Source organism: Varroa jacobsoni, unplaced genomic scaffold (assembly GCF_002532875.2).
Source record: "Varroa jacobsoni isolate VJ856 unplaced genomic scaffold, vjacob_1.0 contig02679, whole genome shotgun sequence".
Taxonomy (NCBI): domain Eukaryota; kingdom Metazoa; phylum Arthropoda; class Arachnida; order Mesostigmata; family Varroidae; genus Varroa; species Varroa jacobsoni.
The window spans coordinates 1-10204 of record NW_019214864.1 but is presented as its reverse complement, the minus strand read 5'-3'; positions in this window follow the sequence as shown (position 1 = coordinate 10204).

Here is a 10204-nt window from a genome sequence, read left to right as displayed (position 1 = left end):
AAACAATCTTCATGGCGATCCTCATTATTATATGTCGCACAAATGCCACCTAAGTAAAAGGTTTTCCGGGCTGCCTGCCGCAGCAATGCCAGCGGTTTTCCTTGGCCTCATGGCTTCTAATTTACCTGTTTTCATCATAATCTTTTTTGTCCCATACACCGCCGATAGAAGGAATTAATTAAGTGCAGCTTTCAGATGTCGCCTCTCCTCGTGCTGCTGTTGCTGCCGTTGTAAAAACGATGATTACCAAATAAAGTAGAATGAACGCTTTTTCGCCAACTTTTTACAATAAAATCAGTATAATACCATCACGAGTCCATGAAAAAAAAAACTGATAATAGATAAAAAGAAAGACACGAGTAGACAGTATATGACAGAGCCACTTTTTCGAAGAAATAATCAGCCATAGACCGTAGCCAAAAAACGGGATGTAACAACATCACGGGAAATGCAATAAGCCCTAGTCTAAACAGTTACAAAAAGATGATGAAAAGCTTCAAGAAAGCACATAATGCACATCTACTGCCTCCAAGACTAGACGAAATAGGCAAAGGGTACACCAAACATTCAGTAGCGACGGAATTTGCAAAGACGAAGAATAAGAGCAAAGAGAGCACGTAGAACAACGGTGAAATTAACGAGCTATCGTAACGAAGCGTCAGAAATTTAAGAAACAACTGCAACAAATGGAAGTCTGGTCAAGGCATAGCGATGTTCCCCCTTTGGCTTTGCGCCTCTACTGCTAGATAACACATAACGAATTGGACCTAAAAAGCTAGGCCACCTTTGGGCGACGATGCACAACGCTAGTAGCATTATATAAGAAAAGCTTTACCGCCAGCCATTTCGGCTTTCGCCTTGTGTGGCCTGAAATTCGCAACGGCGATTTATTCATTAATCATATACAGCTGACTAAAAACAATGACGTTGACAACAATGACCGTTCTGCTGATAGCATTGATTGTAGTATTTGGGGAGAGCAAAAAGTTCAAGAAATAAATGAATGAAGCTTCTCCTTTTCATGATCAAATTATTTATATCCCTACGTATTTTATGATTAAATTATAAGTGAAGTGTAAACAAAAAATTAAAATTTACGCTGGAAAGCAGACATGCTTACAAGTGTACATGAAAAAATGACTGAACGAGAAGACTCTCTTAAAAACATACATACATATTTGAATAAATAGGTAGTGATTCGACAGGATTTTAAATTGATGATAGAGACAGACATGGCTAAGGATGATGATAGGTGATGGCCGCGGTGTTAAATACAGATGGCACTTATAAAAGAAAAAGCAGGCGTAATGGTTTTAATGTTAAATAAATACATAAATTATATACTACTACAATAACCTCTGTGTCGTATTCATAATGGAGGTTTTCTACCAACAATGCGAAAGACCAAAATATTTTCACTTAAATGAATATTATTACGATCGTAAGCGTTACAGCAGAGCCATCAACCGGTTCTATGTAATATCACACGGAAAGACTATGTCTATTGTTGTTGATGTTGTCGCTGACGTTGTAGCAATGTTTTCGCGTCATTGAGGTAGCGAGCTCTACCGTAACGTCAAGCTGTTTATATCGCTTCAAGCATGTACAGGCGAAACACAACGCTGTTCGCAATCGCGACTTCGTGGTCGAAGTAATCCCATCAACAGATTCAATAACGATTACTCAAGCAGCCTTTGGGATTTCATTAAGAACAACTTAATAATCAAAAAGGACAAACATGCAACGTTCCTAGCGATTCAGAAGACGATGATAAATAAAGGACATAAACGACGCAAGAAGAAATTCCGCGAGTAGACTGCTTAAAACATAAAAGACATCGAACTTTGTATCTAGAATAGTACATATTTCAATTAAGGGTGCTATTGCTCACTGAATACGTTGACCAGTAGTAGCCACTTACCCCATTTATTTTGGTTAATACAGGAAGAGGGCATGTATGAGTGCCATTTACCCCAGTTATAAATATCCTTTTGTAGGTGTATCGTAATAACTGTTGCCGTAATCTGCAGTATTGCTCTTTTGAACGACGCCGGAAAGCTAATCGTATCGAAATAAGTAGTTGCTTATGAAGTTTTTCAATGTAAATAAGTGGTATCGCTTACAGGCTTTGAGCCTTGTTTAGGCTAAAAGCTGAGTAAGCTTAACTTCTTCATTAAATTAGGGTGACAAATAGCGCACGTTATAATATGGTAACAGTCGCAGTTATGTTAATAGTTTATGTTGTACTTTTGTATATACCTGCTGTCCATCTAAACCTCAAAAAAATTATTTGTCCGAACGAACACGCTACTTAATGAAAATCAGCCTTTTTCATGCCCTTAAATCAGTGTTCCGAATGGAGCGATATAGATGCGCACCTGAATATCGCGTCCGGTCTAAGTAAATACTATAAGACATCATTGTATATACCAAATGGCTTGTGTCCAAGGCTTCGTGGTATGCCTGCAGGATAAGGAACAAAATTTGTAGAGCACTTGAAGGACTGCTCTTTCGTTGGCAGTAATTTTTCAAAACAGTTAGATAATGAAGGGCCAAGACCGAAAAAAAAGGACATCAAATTGCCTTTCTACAGCCAGCGTAGGTAAAAGACTGTAGACACACAACTACTTCATTTTTTAGGGAAATTATTTGTCGCCAAGGTTATTGATATCGACCACTGGGCTCATTTGCACTGAATCTATCTGGTACGTAATCCTTTATATACGTAATTATTCGATTTTATTTCTACCTTCTGACTTCTCCCTTATCGATGGTCAAATGTTACGCAACTTTATTTTTTTTTAGCTATCCTTGTATTTAAACCATAAAACTGTGTCCTTAATTCGCGTAGCAAAAAACAGAATTTTCAGAACTTCGATTATATGGGTTACCGACGGCAAAACGACTGCCGAAAGACCCGCAGAGTGTGACAGAAGCACTCCATAGTGAAATGCTAACAGCTTTGTTTGTTAAAGTTTTTAGTACCATAAGGTAATGGTCTTATATCATACTTCGCCTATGGCAAATGTCTACCTTTGCCGGTATTAACGGCGCTTAGTCTTATCATCATGTTACTAGGTTGCTGAGAAATTAACAGGCATAAAAAGGCTAATTACAACTGGATAATAAACAAGAAAATATATCTTAGGGCTACCGACATATAAAACAGAACAAAACAAATACAACTCAATTAAATCACAATTACGATATTGCACGCTAGAGTGATACAAAACTCTCGATAACGGTACATTTTTCCCTTATGTTTAAGTCAGTCAGTCAAAAATACAGCTTATATGGCTTTGTACAGAAGTTAGTTCAGACAACCGTATCAGCACGTAAAACGTTACGGGGCAAGAGATATTCATAAAGAATGATTTGGTAAGCGTTGCACATAACACAGTTTACGTGAGGGTGTCGATGTGAATGCGGGCAAGACAAAATTTAAAGAAACATAAATGGAAGAGGGGGAAAGAGAGAACGTTATGGTTTAAACGGAAGCTGATGATTTTTGGTCTGATCTTTTTTGAAGAGGCCGTTAATCAAGTGAAATTATTAACGCACGGGTATTTACAGACCGTGGTTATCCGATAGCACTAAATAAATCAAATTGATCGGTGTCAGATCTCAGACACGTTCCCTTTATAGAGAAATGCAAAACGTTGACATGGGTTGATTGAAACCCAACTGAAAGCGAATGACCTCCATAGAATAGGCCTTAAATAGGCAATAGTAAACATACTTCTGAGGTGAGTATTGTAATTAAACAGCGCATTTATAGTTACGGCATGGAGTTAAACAACAAGATTATTTTCAATATTCACTACGTAAATATTAGTCAATCATCGTCAACTTCGTCCGATTCTGCCATGAGTCGACTTAGGCTCTGTAGTCAGAGTTTGCTAAAATGAACCCGACTTGTGGCATTTTTAAGTTTTATTAGGTAATATTTCGAAATTTTCTAGGAAAAACATTGTTACCTCATAGTCAAATTCACTTTAAGCCTTTAAACAATCGTTCTTCCATTCAATAATATTACTGCCCAGCTATCAGAAATACGATACTGACGATAATAGAACCCAATCATGTCTTTCTTCCCACGAAGATTTCTTATCCGAGGGACACACGCGCACACGTGTCGGAACACGCACCGAGTTACACAAACACGTACGCCTTCATCAACATCATCCTGGGCACAAGCGACCTGTGATACATCGACGCACACGCAAAACAACATCACAACCATACAGAATCTTTTTGTCGAATTCGTATTTGTTGCTACAACAGCGACCACAGACATACATACGCCGGCTGCTGCCTCCTCTACATTGTTACGACTTCAGCTTCACTTCTCGATGGACGAACGCCGCGCACATCACAGACCCATTTTCGAGCACCAAAATCGGCACTAAACATAACAACGACAACGACAACAACAACAGTACCTCATGCTTTACTGATACTGTTTTCGCTGAATTCAGTAAATACATTGATTGTCACTAACAGGCCATAAAGCTAATACGTTGCGAAGATCAGCTTTCTGTGTGTCCCTGTGTTTTATTGGCCAGCCCAAACGGCTTGTCTGCTTTTTACTTAATTTAGTAATGACCATTCATCTGTTTGAAACGCAACAAATACTAACAAACGGACCGCTATGTGAGTCTGTTCTATTTGTTGCCCAAATATGAACATGAAATGGAACAGCGTGGTTCGCATCAGAGGATAGATCAGAGTTGAGAGGCACACTCATTGGCACGACAGACAAGCTAATGCTCGCATGACGAAAACAAAAAAGCAGTAGCAGCAGCAGCAGCGTAACGAGAGTTGCTCGGATGGAGAGAGCCCAACAACGGTAGATTCGCGCAAGCGTAATCAACGAAGGCAACGAGTACGGCACGCTGTATTGTACCTTGTTGGCCGCAGCTTCGGGCTTCTGTCAGGCTAATGCAGGCGCTGGCTTGTTTGTTCGGAGAAGTTGGGCACTGCCTGCGCTAGAGTTAGGACTCGGGCGTGGTTGGACCAGCAATTGGGGGGAGAGAAGGAAGGACGCTTGGGGAAGAGAGCGGTCGCTCGGGTGAGGGCGCTACTCGAACTCATGATGATAATAAGAGCAACAATAATAATAATAATAGCAGTAGCAATATGGAACGCAGCGATGAAACACGCGAACGTCCTTGACCTGGTGGACGAAAGCGTGCTACTATTCAAGTTAAGTTACTAGGTTTTGCACTTTCAGAAAAACGGTCGCATTATCCGTAGGGGTGTTTGTTGTTTCTACAAATGTGGAGATCACTTTATCGTTTGAAAGGCCAGAATGTTTTTCAAAAGCATTAGGGGTTTATACAGCAAAGATATGAGGTATAGCCCGCCAGACTTATCTTCTATGTATTTCAATCGTACATTTCATAACGAGGTTGACATTCGATTTACTTCTGCGTGAAAACCAGCGGAGTAGAAGCCGACCAGCCATTTCAGAAATCTCTAAAATGCAGAACAGTTTTGTGAATTATAGTAATCAAATTAGGTCTCGTCACTTCAGTTTTACAGCAGAGACTGCAATAAACACGTGGCAAACGATTGTTGTAACCCCAATAGCTTCCAAGAGCTTTACAACGTTCGAAAAATATGAAACTTATTAAAGATTTCGGTCTTTATAATTAAGGTTTTTTTGTAAGGATTTTAAAATGATCCATTTTTCTTATGGTGCATTGCCACCTCAACCTAGAAAACATAATTTTGATTTCTATAAAAAAAATATCGACCAGTTTCTCGGTGTATAGTCTTCAACAGCTGGTCGTACATAAATTATCGATGCCGTTTTTGATAGAAAATTGAGTGCCTTACTCTGGAGCTATTGTGAAGGTTTGACTGGACAGATCTGGATACCGGAATTACTGTAGTATCTGTTTTATATGTCTCATGACAACCATTTGCAAGAGAACCAGCGCGAAATTCGCTTTAATCATTACGCCGCAAAACTGACGAGGTTCTAGTCGAGTACTGCAATACCCAGGGGGGGAGAGCAGGTCTACTTTCATAATGTATTTTCCTTCTGTCCACTACTGAACAAAAAGCCTTGGTAGGTTGTTGAGATCAGGGATCTACCTTTGATGATGTGCTAGTTTAAGCTTTCACATGCCTTTTTTTAGAGACCGCTTGTTTATTTTACTAATATCTAATATACTCCCTCTACAAAAATAATTTCGTCTTATTTTAAAATGGATGGGGTAGTGCTAAGAAGGCTTATGGGCCTATATCTAGTCTAGGTTCATAAACCTAGTGGCCGATGACATGGGCTAGGAAATAATATTGAATGAAATTTTACCGGCAATAGCTGACCTCCTGCTTCATTTAGAGTCTTAGGGTTGCTAAGAGTCTTAGGGTTTTCCCGATCGGTCCCACGTTGCACTCTTGAGACTCTAAACCATGTCCTTACCTGCAACCTATGGGAGCCTTTGTCGCAAGCTGAAGTTCGTGAGTTCTGGCTTTTTGCCTTGTTTGAGTACGCTTTTTGTAGCCTTTAAGCTGAGAGCGGCCGTTCGCAAGATATCGTACACACGCTACTTGTGTAGATACTATAGGGAAGATTCAGTATCCATATTTGCGGACCAGTAATCGATCCGCAGGTCCGATATTTCAATGTTGCGTAATATAACAGCTGATATCCTACATCTTATATTGAAAGCTAGCATTCCACTTTTCCTAACATTTATGTGGTATTTAATGTTAATTTTTGACGATTTTTATATTGTTTTATTTTTATATCACTCGGTTTTATATTGTCTAGAATATAAAGTTACTACCCCTAATGTGCCTTGACTGATTTCGTGATTAGAATCATTCAGTCGCGACGACGTTCTATGCTCACCGGTTCCAATGGACTTTCGCGCCTGACGTTGCTAATTCGCTGCTTAGCTTAGAACGAAGCTCGAATTAGATTTGGTTCGAACATCTTGCTTTAGTATGCACAGAAAGGCCAAAAATTAGTTCTTTGTTGCGGCGGATACGGCCTGCTGACATGGAAGGTGACTTCTATACCCAATAGCTTTGTTGTATCCAAACAACAAAAGCGACTTACACCTGGAGTTCACACGTAGGCATGAAACGGCAGCTCTAATATTCCCATCCAAACTGACAGGACACTGACGTTGGATATTCATCGATAAGGCATGTGTACCAGATGTCTCTCCAGTTTCAACCAGCGTACAAAAAAAATGACGCGAGGTTTTATGTTGTTTCCGACTACTTTGTGAGCATTGTATGAAGGGAAACTGTCTGGTATTACATGGAACTTATACCTTACTCATTGTTTCAGTAGTGGTAGAACATTCGTCCGCAGCACGTCGGTTACACCGCGGTCGGGTTATTTTGGCCTCGGCTGTGATTTATCGCTTCGATAGCTTAGATTACGTCCGTTTTATGTCTTGAAGACATGTAAAGGAAATAGAAAGCTGTTGGGGTCCTGCTGTTTGCATCAGAACCAATGGACTCTTTGTCATAGCTGACGGTTTAAGAAGCTGACGGTAAGGAGCCCTCGCCTAGGAGAAAAGTACACGGACGTGCAATGTATCTCTAGTCAGCTCTGTCGGCCCCGTTCTGCGCTAAGGCTGGGGCATTTTTCGGGCAGCAGCGGGAGCTAAGGGCGGCAAGTAAGGGAACGTGGCCATCATGTCCTATCGGATTTCTCACAAAAGTACTTAGGTGCAAGTACTGTGCGCTGTACAGTGTATAGTTACCGATTTTCGAGGTTTGCAAGTCGTATAGTAAATTTCTAGATATTTGTTTCGTCTCTGTATTTTATACAAACCTATGAATATCGAACAAGAACACTTCCGATAAATGAACGTAACGGTACAATAGTGTTTTTTTGTTATAATAAATTGAACTTTCCTTACTTGTGGTCAAACGCGATGGCTCCATTTAAAAGAATCGTCTTTTTTTTCACAATAATAGGAAGAACATGCCAGTTTTAGAGTGGTAAAAATACGCAAGCGTCAGGATGTATTACATCTTCTTATTTGTTCTATCCGATAAGATATTTTTACTAGAAGCTGCCAACGGCACTTGTAAAATAACTGCAAGTCTTAAATGGGGCAGGAATCGCGATATGTGCTTTATTCTCTGATTCGTCTAGAATAGACAATTTTTCTAAATTTATTTTGTGAATAAATTAAAATTATTGAAGCTTCCCTCATCTCACATCATTTGCTCAGTTCCAAACATAAAGAAAATACAAAGCGTTCATGCGATATTTGGTGCTCTTTGGCTATCACATTTTACTTGGCGATTCTCGTTAGCTGGAATCTTCCATAAAGACCTCAGCTTTAACTTCAACGCCATCAAAGCCAGACTGCTCTATTTGACTGTTAACGAGACGTAATCTGTATCATTTGCTTCTGAGATTAATCAAGCCGAGATAAGCAGACCGTTTTCAGTAAATACATTAGTAACGAAACATACTTACCATCAATGCAAATCAGTTGCTGAACAACCCCTGATTTGTCTTGAGATGTCTCCATTATACGTAAGAGCAGATTTTCAGTCTGCAATCACATTCTGAGTATTGTGTATAGTGAAGAAGATGTCATGTAGCTGTGCTTCTTTCTGAAAGGCGTATCCGCAATAAAGGCAAACGTTTCAATAATCGTACGGAAATCACGGATGGCTATTATATCAAGGACTTACTTGTATGTCCATTTTATTTTTGATATTGAGCAACGATTGACTCCTATGATCGAGCAAACAAATCTTGCATAAGAGCATCGACTTCCTTATTGTCGCCATTAAAAAAGCGATTAAAGATATGTACAAAAACGTTTCAACGCGACCTTTTAAGCGGTTTATGAAGTAGCGTATCGAAACAAATGGCGGTTACAGTGATAAACCAACGCATCCATCACAGATGCTTTCTAGACCAAACGCGAAGTTTTTTTTTAGATATATCGATTTTCATAGATAGCCTATAAGCGAATGACATGGAGCTTTAATGTATTCCTGGCGTTTTGTATGTGGCTTGGGCCATGCGTACGTGCTACTTCTTCTAGCAGTATGTACGAAAAACCCAGCGATAAAGGTAGGTGCGTGTCTGGAGTTAATTGGCACTGGAGCTGCATATGGGGCAAGTGTTCCGGATCCAGTCGGCGCCAGCACCGATTCGCTGTTACCGTGCACTTCCTTGTCCTATCTTGGTTAACCCCCCCTTTCCAGAGTTTTCGTTGTCAGATGAAACGCGCTACGTGACTATGGGCTCGCTGCCCTCTCCAACATAGGCTCCCCGGGAGAACGGAGTGAAACTTCTGTTAGTCGAGGGTTGGAGGTCTCAGATATCGGCGAGCTTTAGGAAGCCGTAGTGGAGATGTTGGGGAAACAGCTGTGCGAGCTAAGAGCCAGTATTCTGTGCCTAAGCAGAGTTGCAGGGGTCAACCGAAACGCAAGCGCCATACTGAAGGTGCACGCAAACGTGCATGACACACACGAATAAACTCACTGCCTTGCGTGGGTAAGCGCTTAGAGGCGAATAGAAGAAGGTTGGGCGAACGTTAACCTAACTGAGGCATCGATTCTACTATTTGTTGCGATGGTAAAAGAAAGCTACCTTGCAGTTTGTCAGGTAGTAGAAAATACAATAAAGAAGATTTTTAGGCGTTTATTTAACCAAGAGGCAATATTTCGTCATCAAATGTGTGGTAAGTGATCATTTGTTTTAAATTGTGAAACGTGGAAATTTTCATTGATAATCTCAGGAAATAATTAAAATGGTATTACTGAGAAAGCAGTTAAAACGAGTTCAATAGTGCATGTTCGCTAAGATCTGTCACAAAAATGCAGTTCCCTTAGGGTCTCCATCGGATAGAATAGTTTCGACAATCACTCAGCGCTACCCGTACCACTGCTAAGTACTTAGGCAAAGTACGCAGAGAACGGCGTGATGCGCGTGAAGTAACAATATCTTAAATGTGAAATAATTCTATAATGAAGCTAGCTTTTGATTAGGAAAGAAGGGCATCATTGCCCCGAGGCGTAACCACAACGTAGAAGCTAACGCCACGGAAAATGGCACGGGGTGGTCTTGATCTTCTGTGATTTTGATAAATCTCCAATCCAGCGAAAACCAAATAGTCACGCCAATGAAATGGGGCATTTGCTTGTGCATTCCGTTTCCCAGCCTTGCTTTTCAACGACATCCAATAATCTTAAAATAAAGCTT